This window comes from Pteropus medius, unplaced genomic scaffold (genome assembly GCF_902729225.1).
Source record: "Pteropus medius unplaced genomic scaffold, Ma_sr-lr_union100, whole genome shotgun sequence".
Taxonomy (NCBI): Eukaryota; Metazoa; Chordata; class Mammalia; order Chiroptera; family Pteropodidae; genus Pteropus; species Pteropus medius.
The window spans coordinates 5711062-5736694 of NW_024349802.1; the positions used below are offsets into that span (position 1 = coordinate 5711062).

The window sequence follows — 25633 nt, forward strand, 5'->3', positions numbered from 1 at the left end:
GTGGACATTGACCACGTGGGCATGGAAGAGGGGGCGGGGGTTGGGGAGCCTGACACAGAATTCTTGGTCTTACTGCCCAAGTCATGCCTTTACATCTGTGCTTAGCACGTGCCACTTCCAGGGTCACCAAGCTCAGGATGATCACACATAGTAAAGGGCAGATGCCTACGACTTATGCTGCTGCCTGTTTGGTATTCTCTTCCTCCTGCAATCTGAGCTGTCACCATCTTTCCTTGCAGATGATGGAGGATGAGCCACTCTGAGGTTAAGCATCACTCATGGGGGGCCCTGGATACATGACAACAGGGTCCTGTTTTGGTGAATTGTTCTGCTAACAGTCTACCTCTGTGACCTCGGATAAGCGACTGCCTCTAAACCTCAGGTCTTCTCTATTAAATATAAAATTTCTAACTTATTGGGTCATGGTGAGAGTGTCCTGACCTGGTGATAAAAACATTTTAGCTCAGTGCCTGGTTGATGGCAAGTTCTCACTCAGGAAAGGTGAGTCAGCCATGGGAAGAGGCTGCTTCCCGCTCTGTGGCTGCTGCAATGTGTGGCAGAGCCCCCACTCACCATCTCTCGGCTGAGACTTCCATAGAGCCTCAGCAAAGGGCTAGCACCTCGGACTGGGTCTGATTTCAGGAACGTCCTGGGAGACCTGGTCTGCCTCCGACCCTGCTGCTGTGGGCCTCGGACTCTCCATTGTTAGGACCTAGTGTGGAGCGTGAGGTCCGAAAACGATGGTCCAGTCCAGCACTATCACTTTATAGATGGGAAATCTGATGTTCCAAGATGGAAGGGGTCATGCTCCAAAGATAGTTAAGGAACTAGAATCAGACCTCGTCCCACATAACTGTGTTTTACAGGACTGGAAGTATATATACATATATGTATTTCTTAACTGGATTTTCTAATTTTGATTTTGTTGCTAGAATTATTATGTATTACTATTTTTTTAAAAATGTCAGGAGAAATGAAACGATCATTGCGGGAGGCTGTCTTTTTGGTAAGAAACCTATACAGATTGATAATGGGGCATCTCCATCCATGTACAGGGTGGAGATCACATGTTTATCTCTGAGTGAGAAATGCTATTAAAAATGTAGATTGAGAAGAAAACTTCCAAACCATTGTCAATTTTCATTCTTGGGGAAAATGAAAACACTGAAGCAAGAACTTCCTTAGGAGTGTGGGGGTGGGTGCTAGGCTGTGAATGAACTTGGCATGCTTCAGGTGAAGGATCCACCTTCACCGTAATCTCATAGACCCCAGGATGCTCCTCACCTCCCAATGGGGCCCCTCACACCCCTGCCCCCGCCAACTGCTTTTGGACCCCTAACCCTGCTCCTCTGGCATTTGATCTTTTTCTGGAGACTGCCGACGAGAGATTCAGAACCTGGGCCCCTGAAGCTCCTGCTGTAGGACCTGTCCAAACGGCCATCCCACAAGCCCTCAGTGAGCAGAGGGCTGGGGCGCTGGGAGCGGCCATGCAACGGTGTTTAATAAGCACAGCCGGTGCCACTGGAAGCTGGATCCCTCCTTCCTAAGACTCCCATCCTGACACGGGTTGCTACCGATCAGGCCAGCAACATCCAGGATACTTAAGAGAAACACCAAGCTCTGGACTTCTGAAATGAAGGGGCAGGCCCTCAGGAGAACTCACCTTCAGCTCACTGCTAAGGAACCTCTACCCAGCCTAGTAGTCTGTGAAAACCTGCTTCCTGTTCAGAAACTCTCATCGCACTGAGTGTTGGGACGGGCCAGGTGTGATGCAGAGAGAAGGGGAACCTAACCAAGCTGACGATGTAATCGTCGTGTGCACATGCTGTTCATGCCAGGGACTTTCACTGTGACTACGTCAGGTGGCAGAAGCGGGGGCCTCCGATTTCCAAGTGAGGAACACTCGGTGTCTCTGAGTTTCTATCCAGAAGGCTTTATTGCCTCAGATGTCAACCATGCCCTCAGGAGAACCTTGGGCTGAGACTCAGAAGACATGCACAAGCTCAGGTACCAGTGTGGGTCCTGGAGAGAAACCTTCCCTTGCAGAGCACACACAGCACACTGTGTCTCACCCCCCAAATGACCCCTATCTATCTCCTCAGCTCTGTGTTGTCCAAGGGGGCTCCCTGTCTCTCTGCCAGGATGGCTCTGAGTCCCCTCTGGGGGTTGACAAAGGGCAAAGAGCCACTTATCACTGACATTTGAACAGATGCTCATGCACATAAGCCAGGTCACCTATGCTCTGGAAGCAAGTCTCTAGCCTGATTGCTGCAAACAGTGACATCATCTCCTACAGCTCATCCCTTTTGCCAGGAAATGCCCATTTCCATGCTAACTTTGACTGCCAGGAACCAACATCTCATTACAAGTCATCCTCTTCTTTGTCAAATTTGTTTCCCTTTTTAAGCTTTATTTACCTGCCCTGGTTTATGTGTATTTTCTCAAAAGACTCCCCACCGCATCCTTTATGCATGTCACCTCTCATCCTTTTTGCCTCATTCATGTTTTTGTTTGGTCTTATTTTGTTTTGCTTTGCTTTAAAAAAAAAAAAAATCTACATGGTGTCATAAAAAAATGAAGGAAAGACTACAATGAAAGTGTTTTGCTCAGGTATCACAGAGCACCGGTAAGCTGTGTGGCAGAATGATAAACTTATCTACCTCTTAGGCTGTTTTGACCTTCGAATGAATTAAAAATAAGGCACATGGAAATCTTTGGCACATAAGCATTATTATATCAGTCTTGCCAGAGTTTGATGAATTTTATTGTTTTCATTAGGAGGCTAGATTTTGGTATTGTTGATCATCACTATTGTTTATTTTCTATTAATTTTTGCTCTTTATTATTTTCAAAGTCTTGAGTTGACTCTTGGCCCTTTGATTTTCAACTTTTCTAATTTTCTAACATCATAGTCATTGAAGGCTATGATTTTCCCTCCAAGTATCACATTAGCAGCATCCTATGTACTTTGACATATAATGAATCCATTATTGTTCAGTTTTAAATATTCAGTAATTTTCATTATGACCTCTCCTTTGACCTTTGAATTTAGAAGTACATTTTTAAGTTTCTAAATGTATGAATTTGCAGTGGGCTTTTTGTTATAGATTTATAATTTCATTGCACATTGGTAAAAGACTATATAGTCTATCAATTACTTAGTATTTGTTGGAGTTTTTGTGGCCTAGAATATGGTTAATTTTAGTAATTGTATGTGTAAAAGGTGTATACTAGGTGCACAGTGTTACATACAGTGACTGGATTAAGCTTATTAATTATAATGTTCAAATATCTAATTTTTAATGATTTTGCTTGCTTGATTTTGTGAAACGTATTTTAAAATATCCCAATATGATGGTGAATTTGACGATTTTCTCCTGTAAATCTCTAGGCTTTGCTTTATGTATATTTAGTACATATATTGAGTGCATATAGGTTCATAATTGTTATGTCAGTTATGTCTTCCCAGTGAATTGTTTCAGTCTTCAGTGTACAATAAATCCAATAATGTGTCTGTATCTTAATGCATACTTGATTTTAATGCTACTGCAAAGCATTTTTTTCTTTTAGTATGTGTTAGTATACATTTTTCTTTGAATTTCATTTTAAATTTTGTGTCATTGTATTTGGACCTGACTTTTATAAATAGCACAACTCTAGAGTTTAAAATTTCACTCTGAGAATTGCTGGTGACTAACAGATGAGTCCAACCCCAAAGTAATTATTACTGATACATCATACATTTTTGCCGTCTTATTTTATTCTTATTTATGTATTATTGTTTTTATTACTTTATATTATACTTTTACTTTGCTTGATTTTTTTTCTATTTTCTTGCTTTCTATTGAATGGGTTTAGTGCTATTTATCCAACTCCTCCCTTTCTATTTTTCTGTGTTAGAAGTTATACTCTGTATCTATTCTTTTATAGGTTGCCCTTAAATTTTTAATATCCATTTTGACTTAAAACCTAAAGTTTATATATTATTAGGGCCTGTTATCTTCTCAAACAATACAAAATCATAAAATGCTTTACAACTGGTCATCATTATTACCTAACATCTCATATTTAAATACTCTAAAACTAGTCATCCTATTATTGCTATTTTTCTATAGTCAATGCTTACTTATATCCACCCATGTGTTTGTCTATTAGCTTTTCTCACTAGTAATTTTTGTATTCCATTATTATCTTCCGGGTTCAATTTGCTTTCTACTAAAATATATATTCTTTTTTTTCCTTTTTTCTTTTTACTGCAAAAAGCTTTATTGTTTCAATTTGGTCCAAAGCATGAGAGAGGGCTCCAGAGTGGTTAGAAGGCTGCCTGGTGATTGAAGGGAGAGGCTCAGGCACAAGGCCAACACCACAGGGATGCAGAGGGGCCCCTCAAAAGCCTCTGGGCTCCAAAAGCTCCTAGTCATGCTTGAGGGTGAGCATCTTGAAGAGATACTCGCCCGTCCCAGCCTAGGGCCAGCTGGCTGGCCTGTGGAGGTTAGTCAGGTGGTTGTCCATCTTCTTGATGAGTTTAACCTTCTCATCTAGGGAGTGGCTCTACAGAAATTCAGAGAGTTAGGCGTCTGCATCAGTAGAATCCAGGGCATGCAGATCCAAAAGGGCCTGGTTCAGGTTCTTCTCCATGACCATGGCAGCTTCCATAGCATCCCGAGTTTTACCATCTTGAGAAGGTTTCTGTAGGGCCTGGAAGAGGGTGCTGCTGCCATGCTGGTTTTGCATCTTTAAGTGATGCTCAGCACCCTCGTGTTTCTCCTTGGCCAACTTGTGGGAGAAGTGGCCCATGCCTTCCAGAGTCACATTGTCACAGTTGAAATAGAAGCCCAGAGAGAGGTAGATGTAGGAGGCCCGCAGATGCAGGTTGACCAAGTGGTCATCTGTGGCCTCTATCTTGGTGGAATAATTCTGACAGATTTGAGAGCTCATGGTTGTTCAGCAATGAGTTAAGCTCAAAAAAATGGTGTTGGCTGGTCTCCGAGGCCAAGGATGGTTGAGAAGGTTCTGAAGGTTGCAACTAAAAAAGATGTTGGAAGGTGGTCAGAAGCTGGAAGAAGGGGTTTCCTTGGGTCTATTCTGTCCAAACACTGTTGAAACAAGAGACATATTGGAGGGACTGCTGAGGGTACTGCCTAAAGTATATTCTTTAGTAGCTCTTTCAGAGATGGTCTGTGAATGGTAACTTCTTGAATGTCTGTCAGGAAGTATCTTTGCCCTCACTCTTGAAAAGAATTCTAAGCTATTTTCCCTCATATTTTGACAAAATTATTTGATTGCCTTCTGGACTCCACTTTTGCAGATGAAAGTTTTGCAATCAGTAATTGTTCTTTTGCAGTTAAACTTTTTTTTTTTTTTGTCATTTTGATTGCTTTTTATCTTTGGTATTCTGCAGTTCACTGTGAAATAATTTGTATTTATTCCGTTCGGGACTTGGCGTGCTTCTTCAGCCTGAGAATTTAGATCTCCCTTTAATTCTGAGAAATTCTTAGCGAATATTACCTCCAACGTTCCCTGTCTGCCATTTCCTCTATATTTTCCTTATTGACCTCCCTATTCTTTCTTCAAAAATCTTAATATCTTTTAACAATAGCTCAACAATATCTTAATATTTTTCTCTCAATATCTGTTTTATATTTTCCATCTTTGTGTTGCTCTGCATTGTTTTCAGGATAATTTCCCCAGAGCTATCTTCTAGTTCAACAATTCTCTTTTCAGCTATGTCTAATAGGCTTTTTAACCCATCCATTGAGTTATCTATTGTAATAACTTTAATTTCTAGAAATTCTACTTCTTCAAATTTACCTGTGTTTTTTTCTCTATAATTCTTTCTTTACAATTCTCCCCTCTCTTTTAACTATGTTAATCATTTCAAACATGAATTTTTAATGGTCACTTTTATGTTGCTTTATTACCTGAAGATTCTGGAGGACTTAACCCTCCTGCGTGCTGAGTCTGTTAACTCTTCCTCCTGGCAAATAACTTTCTTATAATCTGCAATTTTATATTTTAGGCTTTACTTTTCTCTTTCTCATGGGTATCCCATATATTCTGGTGTGAAGGTATTTATTTGAAATGGATTTACATGTATTTCTTCTAGGATCCCTAGTGGTTTTACTGATTTGAGACTTATCTTCAAGTTAATTTCTAGGTTCAGAATTTCAACACCATATAAGTAGTGTAAATGCAGACTTCGACACAAATGTGTGGAGCAAACTCCAGCAGATCAAGGTTTAGTTCCCCAGGTTTAGGCCTATGTTGGGGCCTGCTGGTATGGTGCAGGCCCAGCCTACACTTGCTGTCCTGCATAGGTGTTAAAGCCCTTGCTACAAACCCTGAATCTGATACTGCCCCCTCAAACTGCAGGGTGCCATGGCATTGGCTTGCTCGCTAATGAGTACCTTTGAGAGTTCTTTGTTCATTTAGAGCACCTAGGAAATCTCCTTACCTTCGGGTTCAAACATATATTTAGAAAGTAAGCAAAAAAATAAACTTTTTTTCTAGTGATATTTTATCTGACGTTTATATTTGGAGTGGGGAGAGTGGAGGGGTCTGGTGTCAACTCAGATCATCCTCCTATAGGAAGTTAAATCTTCCAGCCTCTTGCCTCAATATTTGTTTTCTTCTGAGGTAAAAACCAGCCTGCAGCCAATTGTTGCTTCAAACTCCACAAAGTTAAAAGAAAACTCCAATAGTGAAGCACAGAGCTCTAGCATGTGTAATAAGAATAACAGACCTACTGTGTGCCAGACACTGTTCTAAGCACTGTAGCCATACTTAGACATTTGATCTGTATGATAGCCCTTCGAGGTAGGTAATATTATCCATTTTATAGTTAAGGAAACTAAGAACAGAGAGATCAAACATATGTAGCAGCTATGTGATTAAGAACGCCTGAACAACAGCAGAAAGAGGAGGAAAGGAAGGTATTTTCACTTCCTTAGAGTTGCGATGATGGAGGATTTATGTGATGGTCTCACAACTTTTATCTGCCACTGAGGCCTTAATGCTGGCCTATCCTGCCTAAGATGATATTTGTGGTGATGTCTTTTTCACATTATGTTATTTAAATGTGTAATTTAATTTCCTTGAAAGCTTTCCAAGTCTGACATCACACAGGAGTGAGTTCACTGAATCACTGGTGCCATCACTAATGTCCCAGGAACATTGGCACACACGGAATCTCACGGTTGAAATATATTTGCAGACATTTTCGGATGCCCTGCCAGCATAGAATACACTGAGAAGTAGTAGTTTTTGAAGATAAAAAATGTTCAACAACCGCATCCTTAGACCTTGTGGGATTCCTAGCATAGATTTTGATCAGCTGAGTCTGAATTTCAAGGGGCTGAAACATATATGAAAACTCTGAAATCCTGATGTCACTTTGAAGAGCAGGGTCTGGTTTATATACACATTCATCTCCTTTACAACAATTCAAAGAAGGAGGCCTGAGGCCCGTGCCCTGGAAAAACCTGCCGGTGCCACCCTCTCACGAACAGACCCCAGCAGAGAGAGGCACAGGCTCATGTGCCAAGGCAGCCTATGCAAATGCTTTGATCAATCTGCAAAGTGAACAGTTCTTTTAAGCTGCAGGTTACTTTTATTAAATATTTTGTCTAGTGAGGCTCTAAACAACTGTCTGCATTCTGAGGAAGAAAGCCAAGCATACCTGTGTTGAGCAAACAAAGCAGGCAGGATGGTTCCTGCCTTGGCACATAGTATCTTGATGGAAAGAAGTCCAGGAATGAGCATCCAGAATCATTTATGAGGAGGATCAGCACAAATGCTGGCTTGCTCGCAAACCGGCCGGGACTGGGAGACACAGCAGGTATGAGAGATGGGACGCACATGCTGGGACTTGCCCAGGTCCCTCTGGGGACGGGTCAGACTGCCTGGGGGGAGGTTCTGGGCTTCCAGAGAAGCTCAGTGGCTGGTTCCAGACAATCCACTGGGACTGCTGATGAAAGAGCAAGGATGTCAGGTGTGGTGGTCGCACCTGGAAGGCAGTTGCCCATATCAGTGAGGGAATATCAATCCTGAGAGTAAGTGCCACAAGCCACACAGTGAAACTGGCCCATTTGTGGATATCTCTAAGGGATGAACAAATAATCCAAGTAACTGAGCTTAAGACCATTACATGGTGAAAACTGTTTCCTTCTATGCATCATCATTTTGGACGGCGTCCCTTCCCTAGGGTATGACACATTCTCAGCCCTTTTACAAAGAGAGAACTGAACAGTGCTTTTTGAAAAAGTCAGAGTTTTACTAACCCAGAGCACAGATAAATCCTGGGGACAGAAAATTTTCTGAAACATTACTTGACTAGAGAAAGAGATGAAGGAATGTGGGATGAACTCCAGTGGTAGTCTGGAAGCTCTAAGGAGGAGGGATTGGGGTGGTAGTCGCTTTGGGAGGGGCACCTGAGGATTCATCTTGAAACCTCACGCGCACAGCACACCCACTACTCTAACTCAGAGTATGTATTTTTGAAGGAGGTGCTGGAGAATATTGTGGGAGAGCTGCGGCTCCCTCTCCCCAGCCACCCTGCAGTACCACCAGTGAGTAGGTTGGGTGCCATGCCTGAAGACAGACCCAAGTCGCAGACAAGCCCAATGCACAGACCACTCAGTTTGGGTTCTGCAGAAGTACCTTCTGGGTAAATTCTTTCATGCAAATCTCTTTCTCGAGTTTTCGCTAAATCCTGGCTTTCTTGGGAGCATCTTCTATTTTAAAAAAAAATATAACATACAATTTTATAACCATGTTCTATTCTGCCTTCCATTTAAAGAGCAAGGGGAAAAATCAGCGGGCAGAACAGGCAGACACGGGGACTCCTCCAGGAGCAGCAAGTTCATGCATCCTGGTCTGAGTCAATTCCAAGTTTATCAGAGATGTCGGATGTCAGTGCATTGTGGACTCCAGCCCCCCAGTGCCAGGTCAGGGCTATCCGGTCAGGCACCATGGGTGTGTGGGTGACATGCAGATGCTGGATCTGATAGAGATGGAGTATGCCTTTTCCTTGGATCAAGGGGATGTGTCCCCCACGACTGGATGTCAGAGAAAGAGGCCTGATGAATGGGGATAAAGAACAGCCCTCAGGACTTCCTAGACTCTCAGACTGGCGGACGAAGCTGAGGTTTCTGCCCCTACCCCTCAGGCAAACAACAATAACAACAGTGTCAGCAGTCACAGCGACCATTTACTGAGTGTCCACTATGAGTCAAGCGGTATTCTAAGGGCTTCTGATTTCCACAAACCCTCTGTGAGGTAGGCTTTATTACATTCATCTTATAGGAGAAGCAACTCAAGAAAAGTAACCATCTCAAGGTCACGTAGCTAAAGTGGCAGAATCAGGATTGGAACTCAGATTCGACGGAGTCTTGAGCTCCTCCGTGGTGGGGAAGGGGAGGTCTTGGATAATTCTGAACCAATTACCTCAGAGCTGGGCTCTGTGGCAGTGCTTGCAAGGCCTGAGACCAGGGATAGAGATTTCCATTTTTTCTGTCCATACGTGTCTTCCTTGTTTAGAGGAAATGCCTACAGCATCACCCCACAAAGATGTCTGACAGAGAATACAGGAACTTCTCAAATCCCCGAAGCCCAGCATGTTCTCAACACCAACGAATCACACACACACACACACACACACACACACACACACAGTACACACACTTTGCACGGAAGTAGTGTGGCAGAGCATTGACCAGTTGGGATGGATCCCAGCCACAATGCTCAGTTCAGCCAAATGGGTGCAGACTAGCTAAATGTCAGTCCTTCTCACGGCCACGTTTTAAAAACCACACACGGGAGTTCAGCTAAGCAGCTCTCATCATATCACTGTCTAACCTGGTCCTAACCTGGCTGGCTTAAAGCTAGGAAAACAGCTCTGAGAGTAATCAGAGGCCGAGTCTTTGCTGACCCCTCCGAGACATCTGACCATTGGATAAGAGCCTTCTCATGGTTATACACATTGCTCGGTCCTGAAAGGTCCTGGGAGCGTGAAAGGACTCCCTCAGTAACACAGGTGGAAGACGCATTTTGTCGTGGAACCAGGCGAAGGCCAGCCTTCCTTGGTCAGGGCTACAGGGCTGAGTCTCCAGGAAAGGCTTGCGTAAATTGCAATTGCCAACTGCTTCCCCAAATTCAAACTCCGGAATGAGATAACCTCCCAGGGTTTCACTGTGGCTTAAGTTTGTCTATTCATAACAGTGACAACTTATATTTGCTTCACTGAAGCACACCCTTATATGATTTTCAATTCCTTCTGTGACTGAGCAGGGGCTCAACTGATTAATCCCGTGTTGGGGATTCGGGGCCTGTGACATGCTGCTGAAGCCATCCTACCTCACGCCTCCTTCTCATCCCTTTGAAGTCCTCCAGGCAGCAACGATCCATACCCATCCCCCGCTCCCACAGCACGTATTTTAGCTTGATTATGAGATCCTGGAAAGAAAGGCAGGACCTAAATTCTGCCTTCTCGTGTTTTATTTGACATACATTCGTTCCATCAACCAATGTGCATTTAGTGCCCACTCAGTGCAAGTCTTATCTTTACAACTAGCCCACAGGGGCCATGCACCATGCTGCGTGTTCCTTTTTATCACCACCTCTCACGGGCCAGCCAGAGCCTGGGGATGGAAAGGGTGCTTCAGAAAATTCTAGAGCGTTGAATAAGTATGTGCTCTGCTCCAGCACTAGAGAGGGAGTCCCAAAGTTAAAGGGTCTTTTATCTCATCGGTCTGGCTCTCCGGCCCCCTTCTTCCTCCCCTCCACTTTCACACTTTCACTTTTATGAACTCATGTGACCTTCCCAGTGTCCCTGCAAGAGAAGGTGAGCCCTCACTTTACAGTGTTCATGGCAGTTGGCTGACTTGTCCTCACTTTATGTATCAGTGAGCCTCGGAGTTGACACTATGGCTCACTCTTACTGAGCCCCGGGCTAAGGTTTCTCACACTACACGACTCTGCCGTTGAGCAAAGGAATAACAAGACCAAGGTGGTAAGTTCAATTCCCTCCTCAGAGGAAGCCCTTTTTCAACCTGTCTTCACAGAATGACTCAAAAGGCAAAGCTTTGATCCTAAAGGGTCCAGCGGGAGCATACATGTCTGGAACTTTGCCTCAGCAGCAAGAAGGCCCAGCCTCCTGACTCTGGAGGTGTTGTGTCATCTTGGGGTGCAAAGATCAGCACACAGACACACAAAATAATAAAGGTGTTAATTTTCTAAGCTTGAACCCTGAGGCAAAATAGCCATGTATAAAAAAATCAAACTGATGAACATATTAACCTTTCAGGATATAAAAGCTGATACAATAACCAAATCCATTTCCATAAAGGATTTCCTAAAGACTAATTCTCCTCTCTAACCTTTCTAGATCGAGTAGAGGATCATATGATAACTTAACATAATTAAATTCTCCGAAAGAAATTGCCCAGAGAGAACAAACTGGACACATGGAGGAAAGGCATTCAGCCTTCAACATTCCTGTAAAACACAGGTACAGACAAGACTCCTGTTTGCCTAATAAAAATCTGTGCTTTAACTTTTGAATTTGCTTGGCCTCTAGAGGAGGGGGAGATAAAAGGGAGACTCTAAGTGCTGTGTAATTTTGGCCATCACTCACAGTGGGAAACGAGCTCCTGGGAAGATGAAAAGACAGGGCAGACGGCAAACAGGTGGGCGCAGGGATGTCTGCAGTCTGCACACGGGCACCTCCGAGCGAGCTGCAGGGGGTTGAGGGGGGCAGCTGGTAAAAGGACAACATCCTCCAACCAAAACCAAGCAAGGGAGATGGGGAGCAATTTGTTACATGCTTCACAGTCTTAAGAGAAAAAAAACAAAACCAAGAGCTAACATTCCTTTGCTGGTGCCAGGTGCACAAACTTGGTCATGTTTGAAGGATGGGAGAGTTCCTTCCTATTGCCGTGTCTTGTACCAATTGGCTCTGGCAGTGAGCTTCTACTGAGCCAGGCCCTTGGGGAAGAGGGCAGAGTATGGCCCATGGGACAGTTCTCTTTGGTGGGCAGATGATATGTTCAAAATTTGAGGAGGGAGACTGAGGTGCGAACTGAGACAACCCGAGAAGGAGCCCTGGATGGCATGAGATCTATTTTTAGGTTAGTCAGCAAATGAGACAATTCCTTAAAGACCATCTTTGGAGATTGTTAGGTAGAATTCTGAAAGTACACCCCACTTCCCAAATAGTCTATGCCCTAATCTCTGGAACCCATCAATATGATGCCATATCATTTCTGTGGTTATGTTGCTATGCTACATGGCACAGCTATGGGTTGAGTTGTGTCTCTCAAAAAGATACACTGAAGTCCCAAACCCTGGTATCGGCGAAGTAAACAAGGACTTTGGAAACAAAGATGCTGCAGATGTAATTGATTTAAGATGGAGGCATTCGGCTAGGTCCTAATCCAACATGACTGGTATCCTTATAAGAAGTGGGGAATTTGGACACGGACACACGGAGAGGAGGTTACAGACCCAGAGGGAGACAGTCATGTGAAGATGGGGGCAGATGCGGGCGCGGTGCTGCCACAAGCCAAGGAACGCCTGGGGCTTCCAGTAGCTAAAAGAGGCAAGGGAGGGTCCTCTCCTAGAGGCTTTGGCGGGGAGAAGGACCCTGCTGACACCTTGATTCGGGACTTCAAGCCTCCAGAACTGTGAGACAACAAATTTCCAATGTTTTAAGCCACCCAGTTTCTGGTACTTCGTAACAGTGGCCCTAAGATAAGAACAGTTAACCTTAAGGTGGGGAGGTTACTGAGGTGAGACTGATCTAATGACATGAGCCCTTAAAGGCAAAGAGTAGTCTATGGCTGATGGCATAGAAGCCAGAGACATGTGAAGTGTGAGAAGTACTCAATGATCTGCTGCTGAGCTGAAGATGTAGGGGCCGTGAGAGAGATGGCATGTTGTCTCCAGAAGCAGAGGGGTCCCTGGCTAATAGCCTACACAAAAATGGGAACCTCAGCCCCACTTTTGCAAGGAACTGAATTCTGCCGACCTGAAAGATCTTGAAATTGGATTTTTGGTCCCAGAGCCTCCAGACAAAAGTCCAGCCAGGTCAACACCTTGACCTTGGCCTGTGAGACTCTCGACAGAGAACCCAGCTTAGCCCACTTGGACTCCTGAAGTACAGAAACCTTGAGATAATACATTCATGTTGTTTTAAGGTGCTAAGTGTGTGGTGGTTTGTTATAGCAGCAATAGAAAACCAATACAGAGACAGGAAGTCCACTATCTCAACATGTCACTTGGTCACACCCTCTTTAGAACACAGGGCTGGTAATTTAGAGACAAACTGATCACAGATAACTCTCCTTCTCAAATTCAAATGGAAATAACTCAGAAAATTGAAAGAGAAATAAAGGCAGAGGTTGGTTATAAACAGTAGTGTGCTGGTAAATGTTTAACAGCCGGCTCTCCAGGAAGGGGAAAAAAAAAGTCCTTGATTTGTAGCATTTGCCAATTTCCATGGTGTGAATGGTTCTATAACGGCCAATTTCAAACCACTGGCTCACAAAATTGCTGAAAATTGAACAAAAGCTCTCACGAACCAGTACTAGTTGGTTTCGGCGGACAGCTGGGGTCCCAAAGCAGAATGAGAAGTTGCCTTGAAGGGCTGCGGACAGGCGTGGCCTGAAGGAGCTGAGGAGGCCCAGCCGCAGTGCACTCGCCCCCCATGGACAAGCTCGAAGGCGCTGGCCTTCTCTTCAGATTTTACCCTTGTGTCCCAGACAACTTTAGCCACTCAGGGCTTCTTCTGCCGCCCGCATGCACTGACTCCCGAATCTTTCTCTTCAGCCTGGGGCCCTCTGTTGCATTCCAGTCCGACCTAGCCAACGGCCACGTCATCTCCCCACAGGCCCATCCAGCTTGACATGGTGAACCGAGTCCATTACCTACTCCCAAAGTCCTGGTTCTCCCCCAGGCTTCCCATCTCTATGTCCAGTGTCTCCATCTAGTCGCAAAAGGCGTAAATCCAGGTGTGTCCTTGATGTCTCTTTCCTACTGGCTTTTCACATCCAATAAGTCACCATGTCTGACCAATCAATTACATCTGCAGCATCTTTGTTTCCAAAGTCCTTGTTTACTCCTCCCATCTCTACCGTCATTCTATTCCAACAACTGGCATTGCTCTTCTGGATTACTGTAGAGCCTCCTACACTACAGTCCCCACTCTTTCCGAAAGAATAATCCTTTAAACCTGCAAGTCTTATCAAGTCACACCCCTGACTAAAAACCACGGATGGCTCACCATTGCCCTTAGGATAAACTTGAATCGTATCTGGGGCCCTGAGTGATCTGGTCCTTGCCTACCTCTCCTGTGTCGTCTGTGCCACCCACTCACTCACTTTCTAAGCCACACTGGCTACTCTCAGGTTCCAGAGCTCCCATCTCCCTCCCACTCTTCCCTCTGGCTCTTCGCTTAAACAACCCTTACTCATCCGTCAGCTCCTACCCTCAGGCCCCTTCCTCAGGAAAGTCTTCCTGATACTCAGGTGAGTTCAAGTACCCACAGTCCTCTGTCCTTTTCCTTCATAGCTCTTTGCATGGTTGCATTCAAATGATTATTGGAGCCATGATTTGTTTAATGCCTGTTCTGCCCCCCTTGAATGGGCACTCAATGAGGGCAGGCTCCCTGTGGACTTGTCACTGCTGTATCCTCATATCACATGGCTTCTTGGTGCAGAGGTGCAGAATGTATAATTTTTAAATAACAATAAATGAAAAACACAGTGTTAAGTGAAAAAAAAAAAATCAGGTTATAGAAGAGCCCAGTTTCGTGGAAACAACATAAATCCTTTAAGAGAGATGAGGCTGGATATAAATCAGAATGATACCAAGGACTGTCTCTGGTGATGGCATTACAAGTCGTTTTTGCCTTCCTCTCTACATATATTTATAGATTCAAGTTTTTGTTTTTGTTTTTTCTTAACAAAGGACATAGGACATGTTTTGTCTTTATAACCAGAAAAAAACGACGACGACTATGAAGGGTACTCTTTTTAAACCTAAGAATACCAGGGGCATCGTGTTTGAAATTAAAGGATGGAAGAGGGCGTCACCCCTCTCCACTGCTGGGGGCCAGTGTCATCGATGCCCTCCTAGCATGCCTCTGGCAGCAGCAGGTTGTCACAGGCAGACCTCTGTGTCCTAGAAGGTGCATGCCCCAGTAAAGACCTAAGATGGTAATTTTTTTTCTGGAGTCTGACTGGCCCCAAAGACAGAGAGAGAAGAAATGCCCGTCTTTGCAGTTCCTTCTGAATCAAAGCCCCAAGGAGATTCCTGGCCATTAGGCAGGATTTTTATTTCTATTGGGATGAAAATATTTTAGAATAAATTCTCTCTCTTATTCCTTGGAATGAATTTTTAAAAGAGGGAATGCATTTCCTATAGCCGCCAATTTTTTTTATGAACAGATGAGAAACTGCGACTCCAACATCTATGTGATAAATTAGGGTTCCTCCTAGCAGATGAAACAATGGAAGGTTGTTTATAACATTAATACTCCCGAGGCCCGAATCACGGCATCGGGGCTGCATATCAATGTCTGGCAGAAACAAATCAGTTGCAAGATGAAATCCAATAAACTACAGCTCTTCTCTATTCCCCATCAAAAATACCCATCCCACTTGCCTGGAAATATATTCTTCAAGTAGGTTTATTTAAGGCAAGACAACTGCAGAATCCCGGAAAGTGGCAAGGGGCTACCTGCCAATCCCAACAAGATGGGTGTCTCTTTGGAGCTGCAGAAAGACCTTTAACTTCAGGAAACCCTCACTGAATGAAGGATCATTGAAGCTGTCATTTAAACCCGCCTCTTAGAGAAAACGCCGACAATTATTTTATAAAAAATAAAAGCTGTGTCAATTCATTTGACTGCCCAGGGATTTGTGACATGGCAGAAATATGTTTTTAGTTATAAAGTTCTCATCCAGGTGTGCCCTCAACTCTAGCTAACATAGAGTCTGTTAGAGGCATAAGTGAGAGATTTGATTGACGACCTGATGACCCCATGCCACGGAACAAGTATGTGCACAGAACGCGACAGTGAGCCATGATTAGCTTCCTACCTATTAGCACAGAGGAGTTAGTTTGATCAACTTGTCACCCTGAAAAGTCAATAGCTCAGTCCTGTAGGCATGAGAAAAGGGGAGGTAAGAGTTGATGAGGAGGCAGGGAAAGAAGAAAGAGTGGAAACTCAGTTGGGTGGGGAAGAGGGGATTGGGAACAAGAATGGACGTTCTGGTTTCTGATTCATCACCTCTGATATTTCAGACAACCATCACTCTCAGCATGTTTTCTCACCTGTGTAACGAGGATACCATCTGCCCGGTGTTGTTGTGAGAGCAGATGCGACAGAAACACCCCATGGGTCTGAGAGCCGAGACAGGGCACAAAGGTGAAAATTAGGTGGAAGCAGAGTTGTTTAAGCATCCAGCTCTGTTCCCAAGGCCCAGGACAGTGCCTGGCACAAGTGGGATCATCCAATAACTATTTCTTCGAGAAATAGCTGGCTGAATAAACAAACGGCAAGTATTTCTGCAAGGTTTATCTGAAATAAATTAGACTGGGCCTTTAAAAAGCAGGCCATATGAAAATCTGTTTTGTTTTAAGAAAAATGAACAATGCAGCATGCTGCAGCAACTCCTTATAGTTTTCCCAGTCAGGCTGAAAAGAGCTTGCACGCACTGGCTCCTTTCAGCAGGCTGGTCAGAAGGCCATTCTGGAACTAGCTCAGAAACTACCTTTCCCATCTCAACAGTCTAGTGCTCGCTTTCGAAAGTAACTATGGCATAGGAAAGCAAGTTTTTTCAAAATGCAGGTATTTCTCCTGACACCTCATCACATTCCTCTCCCCGTGCATGTGTAAGCTCCTTCAGCCCCAGGACAGCTGGCCCCTGCGATGGTGGGGTGGGGTCCCCCCGTCCCGTGGTTATGCCAGGGCTGTGGGGCTGCCCACCCCCAAACCTCAGCTGCCCTGGGCTTCAGCACTCTTCTGGGACAGAGCCCCCTCCTCCTTCATGCACAAAGAAAGACCTGGCCAACCTTCTCAGTTTCTTGTTTTCATGTTCTGCCCAGGTTTTTGCTTTTCCTAATGTCCTCTTCTCTGTTCTTTATTAAAGAGGTGGCTTTACCACCCCGGCACTGGCCTCTTCCTCGTTCATTCGCTCATTACGGCCAGAACCCCGAATACCCTCACAGAGAAGCAGACCATTCAGCAAGCACCAGTTTATACCAAGGAAACCGTTAAGGGGCTGGGACCACTGAGTGCTCTCTCTCGCTATTCAAATAGAATGTGGCTGTTGGAACTTTCACTTGTTTTCTTCTGGAAATGACTCATTTCATATTGACAAAGTCCTTCGATGAAGGACTGCAATAGCATCTGGGTTGTTAAACACTCTGAGTGTTTCATTATGGATAATGGGCCTAATATGGTAACATGTGTAAGCAACCAGGAAAAAGGAAAAGACACAGCACAGCTGCGAGGCTGTGCAGTCAGGGCACCAGTGCTGTCTCTTCAGCTGCCCTGGGCAGCGCCCACTGGTGGAGGGCCTTGATCTTGCAGCGCCTGCTCTGAACGTGGGCAGGAACCTCAGAAGTCATGCACATGTCGAATGCCTACAAGGCTCTGGGGACAAATGTCTGGCACAAGTCCTAGGTGCCATGGTTCATACATGGAGAGCAGGCAAAAGATCTGATTTCGCTATAAAAAAATGACTTTTCAAACCCCAAGGACTGTGCTGAATACTCCCAGGTGGGCTGCAAGCTCACGTCGTCCGGGTGGCACCTTCCTGTCAGCTCCCCATGATGAATTCATGATTCTGGAGTCTATTATTGCACCTGCCCAGCGATGTCCTTGGCCCTCCCCTAGAACAGGCCACATGGGCATTCGGGAAGATCAATTTTCCCAGCACAGGGAAAAACCACAGACTCAGCTCCCTACCCAGACTTTATCTCCTGCTCCAAGAGAACTGGGAGAAAACAAAGCATTTTAAAGGTGAACGGGAACAAAATTTAGTGTGTGTATTACTGAGGGTGCTGACTTCAGGGAGACCTTTCTGGAAGGCGGAAGCTCCATGCTTCTGTCCTCTAACCTCCGCTGGGGAGTCACAGAATGGGCCCGAGAGCAGGGTCAGAGCCGAAGCTGCGTCCCACTGTATGAGGCCTCTAATGTGCATCTCCTCTGGCCTCAGAATCCACCTGTGAAATGGGGATGTGAAAGCCAGCTATCCATCAAAAACGGTTTCTGTGCAGCTCTGGGGTGACGCCCTTTGCAGAAGCGATTCTTACAATGCCTCTGTAGCAACTGATGTTTCTGTTGCTTGGTCATCTCTCAGCTCCATCTCTAGGTGGTTTTGTGAATTCAGTGACTGGGCCTGCAATGTATCCCTTGAGTTTCATCAAGATCAGAAGATATGCCTTCAAAGACATCTCAAACACAGCTGAGCTAGCTGTGGGCCAGGCTCCACTGGATCCCACAATTAGGCTGGCATCGCTCTGCAGTACGGAGGGTCTACTATGGGTCTGTGTCTCTAGCAAAGGATATGATGGGGAGCCTGGGGTACCTAGCATCATTCACTTATAGAGTCATGTGTGACCTTTGTCTTTCTAACCAGATCCTTAAGAACAAGGACCTATACATATGCATTTGTGCCACAGTCCCTCTTCCTCCCAGTGGCTAGCCCAAGTACACAGTTCTGTCACTCATTGTTTTTACCACACTCACAGCCTCTTCTGAGGAAAATGGTCTCAGCCACAGACTCAGCTAAAAGAGCGGCTCTGGGCAGCCGTATCTGTGTGACATCACTTCCCATGGCTATAGCTAACTGGATCAGGGAGCACATCCAAAGGCAGCACATCCAAAGCCTCTCCTGTGACATATTCCAGGAGGTAAGCTGAGCCATTGGATTCTCTGCTTCAGAAATTTATAATTGGAAAAAAATGCCCACTGAATGAATCAGTTTGTCCCAGATCTGAGTCTCAGAGGAAGCGTCAAGAGAGGTCTTGCGGGAGCCTGGGAACCAGAAGGGTCACAGCAGCTCTGTTACGAGAAAGCAGAGAAAAGATTCAGGGTAAAGAGGACGTAGCCAGCTCGCAGTGGCAGTGCTGGGGTGAAGCAAGAGGACACAGCAGGAGAAGTGAAGATGGAACTGCGCGTCATTCAAGGTGGAGTGTGAGGACACCCAGCCACAGGGGGCCTGGGAGCAAAGTGCTCTGGATACGGTTCCAGTTTCTCTGTCTCTAGGAAGTTCGTAGTTTTCAGCATTCTGCGAGATCCTTGCCACCCTTCTTTCCTCTCACAAAACAACACGGTAACATCATTCTTCCAACTCAACTGAGAACGACTCTGCTCTTAGAGCCCAGATGTCCCAGGAACAGCTGTAGGACCCACGCTGCACAGGAGTGTGACTCCCTCCTCTGAAGCCCCAAGCCCGAGGGTGTGTTTGGCCCAACACAACCTCACTGCAGGCTTCTCGCTGAGTCCTACTCCTCTCTCTCTCTCCACACATGGTCTAACACAGAGCTGGAGCTCAATTCTGACCATACAGATCTCCTCATCACTCATGGGTGTCTATTCTAGGCTCCCATGAGCACTGCTGATTGGCAAATGATGCTGGAGTGAACACCACATACGAAGAAAGACTCATGGTCTTAGTAGGAGGACTTGGATCTCAACTCAATTAGAGAGTTGGAATTTGAAATCAGCTGCTGTCCAATATATCTATTTATTTTTTAACCACAAGATCTGACACTGAATAATGTAAGTATTTCTTCCAAGAATTTTGCACATTAGACTTTTACAGTACTTATCATTCAATTATATTTTTACATATCCTGAACCTTAGGCAGCATGCATGTGTTCTTTTATCTCTTTCATTTTGTATCAGAAATTACGTATCATGGGCTGTAAAAAGATAAATACGTTCATCCACACATGTGTATGTACTTAGACACCTATCTACTCAGGAAGAAAGAAGAGCGATGGGTTTTGCACGTGATGCCGCAGTAACCTTAGATGTCAACAGAAAGGGAGGATTGGATTAAACAGGTAATACCAAGTCTGGATAACATTTTCTCCAATCTCATAGGCCCCTTCAGGGAGCTGTGCTTTTTACTAATCCTAGTTTGTAAGAGGCTTTTTGCTCTGATGATGCCTAATCTTAAGCATGGGGTGTGTGTGTGTGTGTGTGTGTGTGTGTATTATTGTGTTGTACATAAATATATGTATGTACATTTTCAAATATATATGTACACATAAATATATATATATGTACATTTTCACATCATGTATATCCTAACAGGGCAGAGCTCTTTCCGCAAATAAGCATCATATATTAATTATTATATGGGACAAAAGCATCTAAACACTCTGTCCATTGGCCAATAACATATGAGACCTGATCACTCCTCTTTCAGTGATGGGTAAAGGATTTAAACTCAATGGGAGGCCTGGGGTGGGGGGCAGGGATGGGTGGGGGGTGGAGTCTGCACATTAAGAGAACATCATTCTGAAGAGTCATATCTGAAAAGTTTCTATTTTAGGATTCATAAGAAAATTTAAGAAAATTTCTGCGCCTTAATAGAATTAAGAAGTCATGGTTTTTGAGAGAGAAGCAGAAATCCACTGAGAAGAGAAATAAAAAGATGAGAATGAATCAAAAACATATCAGAAGAGGATGAAGGAACAATATGAGGAAATCTAAAGTGAGGTCGCTTAGAAAAAGGAAGATTATAAAAGGCGGAAAATGACTTTGCATAATTAACATCCACATAGGAGCCAGTAAAGAGCAGAACTGAAACGGTACAAAACTCGATCAGTGACCTGGAAACAAACTCCAGAAGCTTTCCCAGAGTGCGGAGAAGAGAGACAGCAGAGGACACGCGTCAGGCGGGCAACACATATTCCATAGGTCCCACACACACACATAACTCCAGAGGACAAACCAGAACGATTGGTTAGAACACAGCTGAGGCAAAATTTTCTAAAGAGCGAAGCACAGACTGAAACTGACACCATGTTCTAGAAGAAAAGATACTAAGAAACATATGCTGATACTCAGATAAAACATCCGAGGAACAAAAGACAAAGTGGTAAAAGCAGTTCTAGCACTGTGGCAAGAAAATAAAAGAACAACGACAAACAGATTTTCTTCAAGAAAACAAAATCGAGCTTCCTTGGACTTTTATTCTGGAACACAAAATACTGGAAGAAGATGCAGCAATGCCTATCTAGTTGTAAGGGAAAATAATTTCATTTAAGAAGTATAGCCAGGACAGTTGTCTTCCATGCATAAAGTATTACATGCTTGGATATGTAATATTTCAGACTACAAAATATTCAGGTACCTTTCAGAAGCATTGATTGAAAAGGTAATATTAATACAACTAAGAGAAGAAAGTTAACGTCTCTTGAAACTACAAAAAAACCTTCAATAAGCCATGCAACCAAATATACAATAGACAAACCTGTATAAATGCTACTATGTTGGTTGATAAGCTATAAAAACTGTCCACCTATTTTTGAAAAATTTTTTCAAATTGTTTTGGCTCCAAATACCTAATAAGAATAAAAACTTAAAAGTGGTAGAAGAGCAGAGAGAGAAAATGGAAACAGAAAGAAGGTTAAAATTTTGTTGAAATGAATTATTATTGGGATTCAAAATATGTTTCAATGGATTTGAGAATTAGAGATAGATTTAAAATGCTTCGAAATGTTTTAAAGGTAATCTGTTGGAGATTTAAGAACAGGGCATACATAAAACACTGAAAGATGATAAAATAAAAAGTTTCTAGGGTAAAACATAGAAAACAAAGAAAGACAAAGGAAGCATAAATTCAGAAAACAAAATAAGCTGAAAGAAGTAATTTCATTCACGACACAATTTATAACAAACATAAGTAGGTTAAATCCTCTTGCTCTAAAATGAAAGACTCAGACTGGCTCAACAAAGAACATGTGCTTTTAAAAAAAGTAAGCAAAACACAGGAAAAAAAGAAAACATAGAAAGAGTAAACAATAAACAAACAAAAATCAGTGCTTAGAATATAGTATGCGCTCAATAGATATCTGTTGGGTAAATGAATATCAGAAAAAGCAAACAATAAAAATGCAGGGCTGGTAATAGCATCAGACACAAAGTAGATATGGTGGCAAATAGTATTAACAGTTCAGTGTATTCAAAAAATGGAGTTTCCCAAATCATTTTACAAAGTGAACCACCACTGATATAAACATATGAGAAATAAAACATAAAGAACTACAGCTCTCATAAAAACTTATGTAAACACTCTAAGTAAAATATTACCAAATTAAATCTTACACTAGTTTTTAAAAAAGAGTAACACATCATGACCAAGAGGGACTAATTCTAGAAATTCCGTGATTATTTGGGGAGAATGAATTTCATATGCATAACGACAGTAATAGCAGTAATACCTAATGGCCAATATTTACTGAGCAACTATTATTATTCTAATTTAAAGGTGAGGGAACCCAAGACACAAAAAGATTAAGTAATTTGCCTCAAACTGCACATATAGTAAAGGGCAATGCCAGCATTTGTATCTAAGATTGTGGCTCTAGAACCCACACTCTTAGCCACCCTGCCAACACACTGGCAGTCCAAACGTGAGAAACCACCTCATAGATGTAGAAGAGGCATTTGACCGAGCTCCCAAGTTGTTCCCATTGTAAAGCAGGAATATGGCGCTTGTTTTACATGATAAATAAATCCTGTCTCAACATAACAACCAACGTCATTTTAACCATGATTCACTTAGAAGTATTCTTTTTACTTTTAGAATTAAAACAGATATTCACGGAGAACAGACTATGACTTTTTCTGGAAAGTCTAGTTATTGTGATTAGACAAGGAAACAAAATAGTAAGTCAAGAAATATTAGAAAGGAGGAGACAAAAATAATCTTTTCTGGAAAAATTTGCAATCCACAAAGTTACTATTAGAATTTATAAATAATTTAGTAAGGCAACTTACAAAATAAAAATAGCAAAAAAAAAAAACCCCAAAACCAGATATAATGGCAAAAAAGTTAATCCAGTTTACAACATTCAAAATTGTAGAAATTTTAAATCTTTTTACATTAACCTATAATATTAACATAATTCCAATAAATTCCCAACAGAATTTCTTTTTTTCCAAAAAGTATTTGGAAAAGGCAGTACAAGGTATTGACTTATATGATATTAAAGTGAATTGTAAAACTAGGGAAATTAAACAATGGAGTATGGGGTAGGCATCACAGATCCAAACTTCAGAATGATAAATCCAGGAGGCAATCTTTATAAATGAGAAGGGTAGCATTTCAAAGAAAGAAGAGAGAAAATGCTATTCAACTTATGGTGTTGGGACTAGCTGACCACACGGGAGATAATTAAATTAAGTCTCTGCCTTGCAGCAAACTTGAAATTCTCGACAGGCTAAAGAAATGCAAAAACCGAAACCATAATAGTAGGAGAAGAGAGTATAGATGAATATTTATATCACTCTTGGTTTGCAAAGGATTTTCTAAGCAGGTGAGCAAATGCAGACACTATGAAGAAAAAAAATTTTGAAAAAATTTATGAAATAAATATTTAATCAAAATCTGCGTGTCAAACTTATCATAAACAAAATAAAAAGGCAAAGGACAAATTGGGGAAATATTTTGCAAAATATATGCTGAAAAGTTAATGTCTTTAATAAATCGAAATGTTATTTTACAAATCAGTGAGAAAAAGATAAAATACATCGGCAGAAAAAAGGCCAAGGAACAAACTGCAGATAAATCAATGCAAGTGTCCAATAAACAGACGAAGTCAAGCTCATCATCACCGACAATCAAAGAAAGGCACATTAAAACAAGGAAATGTCATTTTTGTATTATCGAATTAGTAAAGATTTTACAAAATATTAACACCCAGCAAAAGACAGGTGAGGGGAAAATGGCATTATCTTAAATTTCTGGTGGAGATGTGAACTGAAATCATTTTTTACAATGGCAATTTGACACTTTGTTTCTAAAGATCTAAAACTGCATATATTTTGCTGCAAATCCCAACTCTGTGTTAAGGAAGAAATTTGGGAATACATAGATGAGGCTCTAAGCACAAAGATACTAAATGCTTGTTACTCTTAGCTCACACACAAAAGAAAAAGCCTGGAAGGGCTGTCCATGCAAATAGTAATGGTTTTTAATTCTAGATCGTAGTTTAAAAATATTTTTACATGCATTTTTGCATTTTGCAAATTGACTACAAAACAGATATATCAGTTTGGAAACTGAAAACAAAGTAAAAGCTCTCTCAAAACTGATTACAAAGGATATTATTCCCTGACCGCCATAGCATGAAACAATATTAACATTAATCTTTGTATGTGGTTAGTCCTTTTTTCAGTCTTTCATCAAATCAGCAAGAGAAGAAAGACTATTATTATATTATTGTTAGGATCACTTTGCAGATAAAAGTACAGAGACGTAGAGAGAAGAAAAAACTTTTGCAAAATCAAGCTCTGTGTTCCGGAGCTCATTTGTCAGGTGGGGACCAAGGTCCCCCAAGTGAGGATGGAGTCTGCCCTCCTCTACCCCTTAGGTTAAATCATTTGCCCTTACTGTTTGATGTTGTGTGTGGCACTTTCCAAAGGCTACTATTTGTTCTGATCATTGTAAAAACCAACAACATATCTCCCCGCCACAAAGGGCTTCACTTCTAAGACCAGAAAGTACCTACTGCTTGCTGGACACACGATGACTAAGCAGTACTACAGCCACCCATACAGCTGGCTCCCTCTCAGGTGAGCAATCATGCCTCCCCACCCCAAGTCCGGGTCCAGACCCTTTCCTCTCCCACCCCAGCACCGGGCCTCAGGAGTATGTGCTGGCTAGTGCCTTGAGGCTCTCATGTCGCTGGTCACCAGGGGACATGCTTCTTGCAGCCTGTAGCAAAGCCGAGGAGAGCTAGGATGGCCAGGGCCATTTCAGGGTTGCCAGGCTGCCTCCTACCTTTCAGAGAAGGGCAATAGCAGTAATTACGGTGCCTGCACCCCATGGCGTTTTTCATGCAATAACTAGCTGTACTTTTCCAACCAGACATTATCCCTCCTTCCCCAGCAAGTGGCCTTTTAGAGAGAATTTTGTTGTTTAGTAAGAATCATTTCTGCTCTGAGAGGCATAGTCAGGAATGAGAATTCAAAATAAGTCATCTCTACGATCTCCTAATCAGAGGGAGAGGGCACAGGGCCTTCAACTCCACAAGTCACATGCATTCATTCTGGGTCTAATTACAATACTTAGGCAGCGCGTGTAGGTGTTGGTCCTGGCACGGGGAGCTATGGAAGATTGAGAGTCAATTCTGTATAGAAAAAAATTACATAAAATTACTTGGGATAAACAAGCAGCTAAATTAGACTGTGGACACCACTGTGTTAAAAAAAAATAATAACAACATAAAACAGATGCACATGAAAAGAAGCTGGAAGGAAATAAGCCCAAGTGACAAAAGGAAGTGGATTTACATATTATATACTTGTTTTCTCCATATTTCTTTCTTTCTTTTCTCCTTTCTCTTGTCTTTTCTCTTTTCCCTCTCCCTCCCTCCCTCCCTCCC

General features: G+C 42.9%; 1 protein-coding gene and 1 pseudogene across 2 annotated transcripts in view; both read right to left on the reverse strand.

The window, feature by feature from the left end:
- FSTL4 (follistatin like 4) overlaps positions 1-25633 on the reverse strand; it is a 347748-nt gene that overhangs the window by 252105 nt on the left and 70010 nt on the right. The window lies entirely within an intron of this gene.
- On the reverse strand, positions 4363-5012 carry LOC120581282 (ferritin light chain-like; annotated as a pseudogene).